Source organism: Henckelia pumila, chromosome 3 (genome assembly GCF_033568475.1).
Source record: "Henckelia pumila isolate YLH828 chromosome 3, ASM3356847v2, whole genome shotgun sequence".
NCBI lineage: Eukaryota > Viridiplantae > Streptophyta > Magnoliopsida > Lamiales > Gesneriaceae > Henckelia > Henckelia pumila.
Genome location: NC_133122.1, coordinates 138,985,956 through 138,998,854, shown reverse-complemented (window position 1 = coordinate 138,998,854; position 12,899 = coordinate 138,985,956). Strand labels below are relative to the sequence as shown.

General features: G+C 37.8%; 1 long non-coding RNA gene across 1 annotated transcript; it reads right to left on the bottom strand.

Moving 5' to 3' along the window:
- Positions 1–7,750: 7,750 nt before the first annotated feature.
- Positions 7,751–8,962, bottom strand: LOC140886320 (uncharacterized). Its single transcript, XR_012151519.1, has 3 exons — positions 8,824–8,962; positions 7,860–7,921; positions 7,751–7,791 (listed from the first exon to the last, which is right to left on the bottom strand). It is a non-coding gene; the product is annotated as an uncharacterized lncRNA (long non-coding RNA).
- Positions 8,963–12,899: the final 3,937 nt, after the last annotated feature.

Sequence of the window (12,899 nt, the reverse complement as noted above, 5' to 3'; positions counted from 1 at the left end):
TGTAAATACATTAGATTTAGTGGGAGATCAAGATTTGAAGATAAAGGTGGGCCCAACAGACAATAAAGACAGAAGAAATGTAAATTGGAAGCAAATGTAATAGGATTGCATTGCATACTGCATATTACCTAGGATTGGACTAAGACTCGTGATTGGCAACCACGGGTCGATTAGAAATGGAATCGATCATCCTATATAATATGTGATATTATAGTTGTATGCATGTTTTAGACATAATTGTGTGAATCCGGCAAGCATACAAAAATTTTAAAAATGATGAGACAAATTTTTATAATTAAAAATCCCTCATTTTAAATATGATTTAAAATTGATATCAAGATAAATAAAGGAAATTTAAATTTGTTTAAATGTTCCTACCTTCCATCAACGATCAATGTATGAGATGCTACCTGCGGATACGGTCCGGCTCATATTATTGGGGGGGCCCGTTCGTCGGAAAGCTGTACATTGGATCGACACATGTTGTAAGTTGGGTGGAACTCCCAAGGGATCGGCTCATATTATTGGGGGATCCACATGGCGACCGTCCATCACAACTTAATATTGATGGGTCATCTTAACATGTCACAATAAACGGCATCATATTATTGGGCCCTTATTGGACATGAGGTAAAAACATGGAGGTTGCTTTGGAAGCAATTGGGCTCTACCATTTGAAAATTATGGTTGGCTGATATTATTCGGGACCATAAGTTTGTCAATTGGACTCCATGTTCTCACTAAGGAAAACAGTTTCCCGTTTTCACTAGAGGGTAGTGAAATCGTTAAAATAGTGGGAGTGAGATTCATAAAATAAAATTTGCCTATTTTATGTCTTAGTAAATTGCTTAAACAATCACTGATATTTGTCTGTTTCTTCTCAGTATTTCATACGATGAATTCGCGTAATCCACTTTTCTCGATCCTCGAACAAAATAAGTTGACTGGCGCAAACTATACGGAATGGTTCCGTAAGTTGAAGATTGTCTTGACTTCGGAGAAGATGCTCTACGTGTTAGAGAAATCTCCTCCGAAGGAAGCACCAGCTGACGTAAGTCCGGAGGAGTTAGCCAAGCTTGATACATGGTGGGACCATGATATCAAGACCAAATTCTATATGCAAGCCTCGATGTCTGATGAACTCCAGAGGCGATTTGAGGACACCGTGAATGCTGCTGACATTCACGTTCAACTCAAGGAACTTTTTGGGGCTCAATCGAGGGCTGAAAGGTTCGCTACTGTAAAGAAGCTAATGACGTGTCGCATGCGTGAAGGGACTTCGGTCCGTGATCATGGGGTACGAGTGATTTGGCTCATACAGAAGTTGGTAACCCTTGATTTGGTGTTGGAGCATGAACTCAACGTGGACTTACTACTTCTGTCTCTTCCTTCTTCGTTTGACGGATTTGTGGTAAATTTCAATATGAACAAGATAGAGGCCTCCCTTGAAGAGATGGTCAATATGCTTGTGACATATGAATCCACATTAAAGAAGGATAAAACCGGCTTTCTTGGTGGGCTCCTCTTCTTCTGCTAAGAAGGGGGCCAAGTACAAAGGGTAAGAAACGTTCTGCCCCACCCAAGAAAATCGAACCCGAGAAGAAGTACAAGACAAAGGCTTCAAACATGGAAAAATCCAAGGCTGTTTGCCATTACTGCAAGAAGCCGGTCATTGGAAGCGTAACTGCAAGGAATATCTAGAGCAGTTGCGAACTGCAAAGGGTATGTTCTATATTGAAATAAATGTTTCACTTAATACTACTTCTTGGGTATTGGATACCGGATGTGGATCTCACATTTGCAATGATTTGCAGGTGATGACAAGAAGTCGCAGGCTTAGGATGGGTGAGACCCAGCTGAGGCTCGGAAATGGTTCCAGAGTTGAAGCAAAAGCCGTGGGAGATGTTTATTTAATTTTGCAGAACGGTTTTAAGTTACTTTTAAGAGATGTTTTATTTGTTTCGGATTTGATTAAAAACATTATTTCTGTTTCTATGCTTGATAGAGATGGTTATTCTTGAAATTTTGTGAATGGGATTTGCAATATTTACAAGAATGAATGTTTGATTGGAAATGGACAACTTGAAAACGATCTATACAACTTAAAACTAAAAGACGTTCCAATAAATTATGTTGATAAACCGGCAACAACAAACAAAAGGAAAATTGATAGCCAAAACCCGGCAAACCTTTGGCACGCTAGGCTAGGTCATATTTCCTCAAGGAGGATGAACAAGCTAGTGGGAGAGGGCATGTTTGATATGTCTGATATTAACTCTCTACCTACTTGTGAATCCTGCCTAAAAGGAAAAATGACTAAATCTCCTTTTAAGGAGAAACCTGAGCGTAGTCAAAATCTGTTGGATTTGATCCACACAGATGTTTGTGGTCCATTTAGAGTTGGGACTCAATATGGCCACACCTACTTCATTACCTTTACTGATGATTATTCAAGGTATGGGTATTTATATTTAATGAAATATAAGTCTGAAGCATTTGAAAAGTTCAAAGAATTCAAGGCTGAAGTAGAAAACAAGCTAGGTAAAAGTATTAAAGCACTTCGATCGGATCGAGGTGGAGAATACTTGAGTACCGAGTTTTTGGACTATCTAAAAGAGAATGGGATTCTCTCTCAGTGGACTCCTCCTATGACACCACAGCTTAATGGTGTATCGGAGCGTCGTAATCGAACTTTGTTGGACATGGTTCGGTCCATGATGAGCTTCACTGAGCTTCCACCTTCGTTTTGGGGCTATGCGCTTGAAACGGCGGTATTATTGTTGAACAACGTCCACACTAAAGAAGTAGACAAAACACCATACGAGTTATGGAATGGAAAAGCTCCTAAGTATTCGTACTTGAGGATTTGGGAATGTCCTGCTTACGAGAAGTGGACAGTGGGAGATAAGTTGGATAGTCGATCCAGCTTATGTTATTTTGTAGGGTATCCGAAGAGTTCAATCGGATATTATTTCTATTATCCTGCTGAAACAAAGGTGTTTGTTTCAAGGAATGCCACCTTCTTGGAGAAGGAGTTCTTATTGGATAAGAAAGGCGAGATGATGGAACTCGAAGAAATTCGAGAAGAACCCGAAATACAAAATAACGATCCTACACCTCAGGAACCATTGCTAGACACGCCTGTACCTAGAAGATCCGAGAGGACTTCTAGACCTCCTATTCGATATGGTCTTCTTCTTGAAGGGGATCAAGATGAACCCGATGTTGGATGTGATCCAAGAAACTTCAAGGAAGCAATTTCTGATGCGGATTCAAATTTATGTCTTGAAGCTATGCAGTCGGAAATAGATTCGATGCATACAAACCAAGTTTGGTCTCTAGTAGATCCTCCCGATGGAATTGTTCCAATAGGGTGTAAATGGATCTACAAAAGAAAGCTTGGGCCTGATGGTAAGGTATTGACCTACAAGGCGCGATTGGTGGCAAAAGGTTATACTCAAAGACAAGGAGTTGACTATGATGAAACTTTTTCGCCAGTTGCAATGTTCAAGTCCATAAGAATCCTTATTGCCATAGCTGCATGGTATGACTATGAGATATGGCAAATGGATGTGAAGACTGCTTTTCTTAATGGAGACATTAAGGAAGAAATCTATATGAAGCAGCCTGAGGGGTACACATCCATGGGAAGCGAGCATAAGGTATGCAAGCTTCAGAGATCAATTTATGGTCTAAAACAAGCATCAAGAAGTTGGAACCAGAAATTTGATGAAACAATAAAAGATTTTGGTTTCATCAAGAATCCGGAGGAACCATGCGTGTACAAGAAAGTAGTTAAGGATGCTGTGACATTCTTAGTACTTTATGTTGATGACATCCTACTCATTGGGAATGATGTAGGGATGTTGCAGTCAACAAAGATATGGTTATCAGGTAGATTCTCAATGAAGGATTTGGGTGAGGCATCCTATATTCTTGGGATACAGATCTATAGAGATAGATCTAAGAGAATGATAGGACTCACTCAATCAACCTACATCGACACCATATTGAAACGGTTTTCAATGGATGGGTCCAAGAGAGGACATCTACCCATGTGTCATGGAGTTTCTCTATCCAAGTCTATGTGTCCCAAGACTGATGAAGAGATAGAGAAAATGACACATGTACCATATGCGTCAGCCATAGGTAGTATCATGTATGGGATGATATCTACCAGACCGGATGTAGCATTTGCTCTGAGTGTCACGAGCAGATATCAAGCTAATCCCGGTCAAATGCATTGGAAAGCCGTGAAGGACATTCTTAAGTACTTACGAAGGACTAAGAATATGTTCATGGTATATGGAGGAAGAGAACTAAAATTGAAAGGCTATACCGACTCTAGCTTCCAAAGTGACGTGGATGACTCGAAGTCAACCTCTGGATTTGTGTTCATGCTCAATGGCGGTGCTGTCTCTTGGAAGAGTTCCAAGCAGGACACCACAGCGGATTCCACCACTGAAGCTGAATACATTGCAGCATCAGCTGCTGCTAAAGAGGCCGTTTGGATGAGGAATTTCGTCCAAGAGTTGGGCGTCATTCCTGAAGTTTTTGGTCCAGTCCCGGTGTACTGTGACAACACGGGTTCCGTTGCTCAGGAAAAGGAACCAAGGTCTCATCAAAGATCCAAACACGTACTGAGGAAATACCACATCATCCGGGAGATTGTGGAAAGAGGAGACATCACTGTCGAAAGAGTGGCCTCTGCAGACAATATCGCTGATCCACTTACTAAGCCCTTGCCAGGACCATTATTTGACAAACATCGCGAAGCAATGGGTCTACATAGTATGACTAGTTGGCTATAGGGCAAGTGGGAGATTGAAAGAGTGGGTGCCCAGTGAGCCAACTTGTGGCTAAGGGCTTTGATGACTCTTTGTATAAACAATCTTTTGTTTAATATAATTTACACTTTTATTAATGGCAATGACTTTATCTTTCTTCATATTGTTATATTGTGATATACTATTGTTGTTTTGATAAAGACCTTGAATATACTATAGTGTATGTAAGATGTGGTAGAACATGGAGATGTCTATCATGAAACACATCTTATAGTCACTGTATATTCTAAACAGTTCCTAGTCGATTGAGCCGTCCGATAATAAGGATAAGGATCGCTCGAGTTTGAGACTAGCATTTGCGATGCAGAGTACCACGTTTCATTGGTAGGGAACATAGAGATGTTCGAAGCATGCAAATGGATATTCATATGATGAATGATCGAACTACCCTATCCGGACTTTCCAAGTGGTTATCATTTATCGAGTGGATAAAGTCCGCGGTTTTGGTTGTACACCATTAGTCCTTACTACTTGAGACATCATTGGGACTCTATATGCTAGTACTGTGCTTTGACTCGTTTACCGACTCTATTGGGGTCATCAGGTGTCGGGATTGGGTACAGTTACAACACATATAGGAGTCGATGCTTTGTTGTCAAGGATTCACCACATACTTGCGAGTGTGGATATCCTATGTGATCTGAGGAGATATTAGTGTGACGAATCTCTGGCCAGAGTACATGATGTGATTTAAGAAATGGTTTCTTAGTAGCACATGCGATGTCACTATTTGATCTTCAAGATGTATTGCATAGTTATCGAATCTCGAGCGACTCTCGATATACCAATGGTTGTTGATTCGATCGGGATATATGGATGAAGGGACCGTACTGTACGCTAACCAAAATCTACTGGTTCTTGTAGGCACTATCAGTGATACCTAGGGAATCATGGGGCGATGTTGCTAGGCGCTCATACCATGATTCGATGGGCAAGTCGGAAATTGTTGTTCCGAGTCACAAGGAGTTGTGAGCCCACGGCTAGCTGTATCCCTGAACCATTGAGGGTCACACAGTGTAATAGATTTTTAATCCCCGTTGAGATAGTTAAATTTAAAGAGTTAAATTTAATGAACGAAGAAGTTGGACTTCTTATTTAAGAGTAGAGGAGTAAGATTTCCTAAAATGACATAGGGATGGTCATTTTTGGAAATCACTGAATTCGGATTCAGAAAAATTTATCTTGACTTTAAAAGGTGCAGAAATGGTTTCTGTGCACATTGGTGAAATCGGTTTATCAATCGGAGTCACGATGAATTTTATATTAATTTCTGAACATGCGGGCTTTGCTTGTCGGGCCTGAACTTATGACTAATGGGCCCTAAGCTATTAGTGGCCTACATTATAAATAAGTTATTGCAGTACAGAAATTACACACAACAAGGTCACAATTTTCGAAAACCTAAGTAATTTTCTAACAAGTGTGGCCGCCCCCCTCCCTGTCTACTCGAGAAAAATCCAGCCTGTGATTTTGAATTACAGTCTGGTTTAACGGATCAAATTCGTTAATCTCTTCGTAGAAACTTCTGATAGATTTTCTAGTGCAATCTATCAGAGGGATTAAATATCCGTTCGTGGACCTGATTGAAGAACAGTTCGTCCATCAGTTCCAGGGATATACAACAAGAGCAGAGCAATCTGTTGGTGTCCAAAATCTCGATTCGAGATTGAGGTAAAAATTTATAATCGTTATTTAATTTTTACACACACACAATTTAATCGTAAGGTTGATACCTGTTATGGAATCGTTCCATACAAAAATTTTAAACTTTCGTTGCACCGGGTATCAATCCTGATTGATGTGATCGCCGCGTTCTCCAACATAAAAGTTATTAACAAGTTTATTCCCACATCTCAAAGTAAAAATAGCACAACTAGTTCAAGTGTGATACATAACAAAGGAGTAGAAACTCTAGACAAAAGGTCTAATGTAATAGTTCAAAACTCCAACTCTTGTTCTTAACATAACCATGACAGCAACAAGACTTCTATACCGGATCATCACTCTAATCTCTCAAGTCTCGATTCTTCACGGTCTTCCCGAACTTGTTCCAGTCCCACCTATTGTCATGCACACATACAAACAAGACAATAGCCGGAGAGACTCCGGTGAGAATTTAATCCCAGTATAAAACAACATAAACATGCATAATCTCAAGTAATTCAACTTGAAGTATATATCAATTATTCAACAAATAAGACTCAAGGCAACTTAAAACATATTAACTCAACATGCTATAAATCAAGTTGCAAACATTGCATTTAAGCAAGACATGCTATCAATATTTACAAACTCATATCAAATCAATAAGTCAATATCAACTCTTCAAACAATCATCATTTTCTTATCCCCTTACCTGTTGAATATCTTCCAAAGAAAATTCATTCAATAACATAAAGACTCAAAGACAAGTCGAGGGTTCAAGGATTCAAATCTCACAGAATCGATATTTTCAAAAATCATTTTGTTGGGATCCCGGGAATATCATAAAGCCAAAAATCAAGCCTCCCACCTACACTCCCGCTCGAGGTGGTAACAATTTTGTATTCCCTGGACTGTGAACACTATACTGAGAATCGTGGAAAAAAGAAATCAAGTCAGATCTCAAGCCTCTCATATACAAGTTCACCACATCCAATATTTTCTTTTTGATTTTGTTTTCAAGGTTTCGAAAGAATTGTGGCTCAAGAGGTTTACTAACAACTCTATAATCAATCTACCATAACTCAACAACTCAAAATAATTTAAACTCATCAATATCAAATAAATTATCAATTATTAATCTCAACAAGTAATCATATAAGCATCTATTAACATAGAAGCACAAAGTATGTGGTTTTAGAAAAGATTACTCAATAGATTCATATTGAGTGTGCAAGCCCTTTCTTTAGAGGTTGTCTTATACCTTTCAATCTTGGTTTCAAGCTCTTCAATTCTTCAAAATCTGCACACACAACTCTCAATAAAAATCTGCTCAACAACCAAGTCTTGCAAACTAATCTTCAAGCAAACCTTGTCCAATTCTTTCTTGATTTGAAGCTGACTTCTCGAGCTCGAAATACCTCCATAAAATTCTGAAATGAAATATGTACAAACCATTTATATCTGCAAGAACTTATATATAGTACAGCTCCAACTCATCTATTCAAACTTTATCAAAATCTTGAACCGATGGCGTAACGGTATAAATTCGATAACCGAAACTAAAATCTATCAATTCTATCATTCAAATCAACTTCAATCCATCTCATATCAGTTCAATATCATCATACACAATCAATATCAGAAGCTTAGAATCAAATAAAACTTCTGAAAAATCACGACATTTGAAACCGATGATTGTTCTTCGGTGCAACTTCGATACTGTGACACATATCACTTCTAATAATCATATTAAATTCCAATTCATTTCCTAAAATCATATATCAGCATAATAAAAGGTGTGAATTTTGAAACATAAGCTGGAAAATAATATCAATTCCATAACAGCTTAATCAAAGATAGTCCCCGACAAGCAAATTCTGAACTTGACGGCGTAATGATTATAATTCAGCAACCGTAACTGAAATTCAACAACTCTATCATCCATTTCTAATTCAAATACATGTTATACCAGCAACATAACATCAAAAACCAGCTAGATCAATAGGCATAGGTTTCGAAATAGCTGCTGAAATTCTGTAGCAATTGCAAACAACATTCCTTTTTCCGAACCGACTTCGATATAACAATACTTCAATTCTCTTCACTCAAATCATATACATATCAGCATATAAACTCTGAATAACCAGCATATTAGAAGCATACAAATCTCGAGTATAAGCTGGAAATTCATAGCAAATACAAACGGTATCAAATCTTCAAACCGGTTTCGATATAACAAACAATATAAGCTCAAGAACACAACACCATGACCAATTCTGATTTCTGCCCAAAAACATAATTTTGAAACATGCTAAATCCCATCAATACTTACATCAATAGATAGCCCTTCTTGCAAGGATTTCAGAACTATCTTCGGAATTGAAATCGGACAACCGGAGCAAAAGTTATCGAATTTAGAAGATCAAATTTGGACAAAGAATTGAAGGTCTCGGTTTTGGCTATTGAGTAAGATGATAATTCTGATCATAATTGATGATAAAACATGTGTATACACGTTCACTACATATTCAAGCCAAGTGTCCAAGTAAAATCTGAAAATTGCACTTTGGCCCCTCAATTATTGCTTATTTACAAATCGGTCCTCACCAAATCTTTTTAATTCAATTTCAATCCTAAATAATTTAAGAATATTATAATTTAAATTAAAACTCTAAATATTCCCAAATTAAATATACTCGGATTAAAATTAAATAATTCTCGGATTAATTCAATTAATCCCGGGCGTTACACATCATTGCGTACATCAAACTCCCAACTGCACCAGAATATGGTACTTTAGACATCTCATGGATTTCTTCAGAAGTTTTTGGGCACATTTCACGACTTAAGTTCTCGCCTTTGGCGACATGAGTATCAATGGGTTCGCAATTTGACATTCTAAATCGCTCTAGAACCATTTTAATATAAGATTCTTGAGACAATGCAAGCAGGCTCTTAGAACTTCTCTGTGAATTTTAACACCTAGAATGTAATCCGCCTCATTCATGTCTTTTATCTCAAAATTCGAGGACAACCACTTCTTAATGGTTTCTATATATTCCTTGTCATTTCCAGCTAACAATATGTCATTCATAATGAATTCATATGAGATTATCGCTCTGTGAAATCTCAAATACCATTGTCAATAAGACTGCTTAAGGCCATAAATTGATCTGTTCAATTTACAAACTTTGTTTTCTTGACCTTTAACAACAAAACCTACTGGTTGTTTCATGTAGATTTCTTCTTCAAGTTCTCCATTGAGAAAAACATTTTAACATCCATTTGATATAATTCTAAATCAAAATTAGCAACTATGAACAACAACAGACGAATAGAAGTAAATCTCACTACTGGCGAAAAAGTTTCTTCATAATCAATACTCTCTTGTTGAGTATAACCCTTTATCACTAGTCGAGCCTTATAACTCTCTATTGTTTCATCAGCCTTTCGCTTAATTTTGAGAACCCACTTGTTCCCAATAGCTTTACGACCATGTGAAATTTCAACTAGTTCCCAAACTTTGTTCTATTTCATTGAATTCATTTCTTCTTCCATTGCATTCATCCATTTGTCCCTCGAAGGACAAGATAGAGCCTCATCTATGTTTTTAGGCTCTTTTTCATCAACTGAAAATATGATATATGTGTGTCCATCAATCTCATAATGACGTTTAGGCATACCTCTCCTATTACTGTTTCAAAATTGGAGATCAGATGAATCATCGTGGTCATGATTGCTCCCACTCGGATCAGGATTGCTCCTACTCGGATCGAATGAATCATCGTGAGCAGGACCATTAGGATTTCTCCCACTCTGATCAGATGAATCATTGTGATCAGGATTTCTCCCACTGGATCAAACAACAACTCATCCACTTGAGCTTTTGATGACTCATTTTACAACAACCCGTTATCTAAACCAGATAACTCAAATAAGGTTCATTTCCCTTTATTTCACCTCGCTTAGGAAAGTCATTCTCCAGAAATTTTACATTTCGTGATTCAATCTCAGTAATGCTTCCATCATCTTGTGCACCAATGAACACGTAACCCTTAGAATGCTCAGAATATCTAATAAAAATACACTTCTTTCCTCGAGGACCCAACTTTCCATATTTACTTGTAGAATCATAAATATAAGCAGCTGATCCCCAAGGTCTAAGGTTACTGAGATCCGGTTGTCTACTAGTCCAAAGTTCATATGACATGGAAGTAACTGACTTTGAAGGTACCTTGTTTAGGATATAGGCCGCAACCAAAATCCATTTCTATGTCAAAATGAATGCATTTAAAATATCGAAACCAATTTAGAAATTCAACTAACATGGCTCTGATACCAATGACGGAAAATTTAAACTCGAATCTTTCGACTCAAACTCAAATATCTCGAATCGAACAACACTTAATTCGAAACAATATCGTTAACGTAGTTGAATTTACCAACCTTTCTTCCGACGAAAATAGCAATGCAATGGTTCGATGCCGTCACAAACGGAAAGGAATCGAGTTCACAATCCAAATGCTTAATCAAAGTGGTATGATACTGATTACAATATATGGAAAATGGAAGTCTCAGCCAACCTAATAATACATCCAAATGAATTGTGATACATGTATGTATCATGAAAGTTGGAGGTTATTGATTTAAAATTAACCACTCCCTCCATTTATTCAAATATGAAATACTTGAATGCATTTGGGTCAATTCGGGTCATCCCTCATGGGCGACCCGTTTATATTTCTTACAAGAGCACATTGCTTGACCAGAATGAGCGGATATCCTTTGAGTTGCACCTCAACCAAGCCATGCTGGCACGAAGCCTGATCCCAGCTAGCAGCCAAGTGCCTTGAGAAGAGGGCGGCGGAAGGGGGGATCGGGTTTTCATGCTGTGATAAAGATGAAAGGAATGTTATTCCTTGTATATTTCATCCCCAATTAATTGGAAATTAGAAGATTTTGCTTTCTAGACAAGATAGATTATTTGGTCAATAATCCATGTATATCTCGAATATGTTAAAGATATATTTGCCAAAGTTTAAATCATATCGTGATAATGTGATTATTTGATAAAATATAATTTGGTATTATCATGATTTGATTTCTATGTATTGATAGAGTGTATTTCCTACTAAAAGATTGTTACCTATTCTTGTAGTACTCTATCTATGGAAATCTTCAAAGCTTGGATGATTATCTATAAAAGAAGATTTTCCACGCACAAGAAAGTGAAGAGGGCTTCAGACGAAAACTACTCTGCGCATACTCTGAAGAATTCGAGTGAAGATCTTGAAGAATTCTGAAGCAAGGTTTGCAACCGTAGTTGTTGCATGTCCCCGTGTTGCCGTTCGTGTTGAAGACATCAGAGACAACACTGTGGGAATAGTGTTGTTCGAAGATCTTTACTGTCTCTTAAATTTAGGCCACGGGAGTTGCATCCAATAGTTTTTATACCTTATCGTATTTTAGGATGCAAGTTTGATTTCTCAACGTGTTGAGAAATTTAGTATTTAATGACTTTTCGTAAAATCACTAGGATTGTTTTGTAAGACTGCTCTTACGTTTACTAGTGATATTTAGCCCTAAGGCACCCGCACGAGTTTTATACTCGTGCAAAATTTATTACTTGTGTTTTTATTTACGCTTTAAATTTTCGCTGCACTGTGTTGTCTTTGGTGTTACGACACGAAGTACAACACTGTCTTATTTTACATAACAACCACGTACACCATTTATTTCACGTGGCATCAGAGCCACCACTTGACTTTACTAAGTGATTTCCTGGTTTGTGTTACAGGTTAGTTATGGACACTCCGTACACAAGTGCAATTCGTCCACCTATTTTGGATGAAACAAATTACGGCCCTTGGAAATTGAAGATGAGCATGTATATTCAATCCATTGAGTCCAGGGCTTGGCAACGTGTTTTTGATGGCTGGACACCACCGATGAGAGATGATGATGTACCAAGACCAAAGCCAAGATCACAATGGACAGCCGAAGAGAATAATGCGGCTATTTATAATGCTAAAGCTCTTAATGCTATGTTTTTTTCTGTTGATATGAACATGTTTAATCTAATTGATACTTGTACTTGTGCTAGGGATGCTTGGGAGAAACTTCAAACTCATTGTGAAGGCTCGGCAAGTGTTAAGAAGACAAGGATGCGTCTCATAACTTCAAAATTTGAAAAGATGAGAATGGAGGAATCAGAGACCATCATGGAATATAATGGAAGATTGAAGAGCCTTGCAAATGAAGCATCTGTTCTTGGTGATCCTATTTCAAACAAGAGACTTGTATCTAAAGTGCTTCGTTCGGTTCCCAAAAGATTTCACACCAAGGTTTATGCTATAGATGAATCAAAAGATACATCTATAATGGGTTTGGATGAGTTAATTAGTTCTC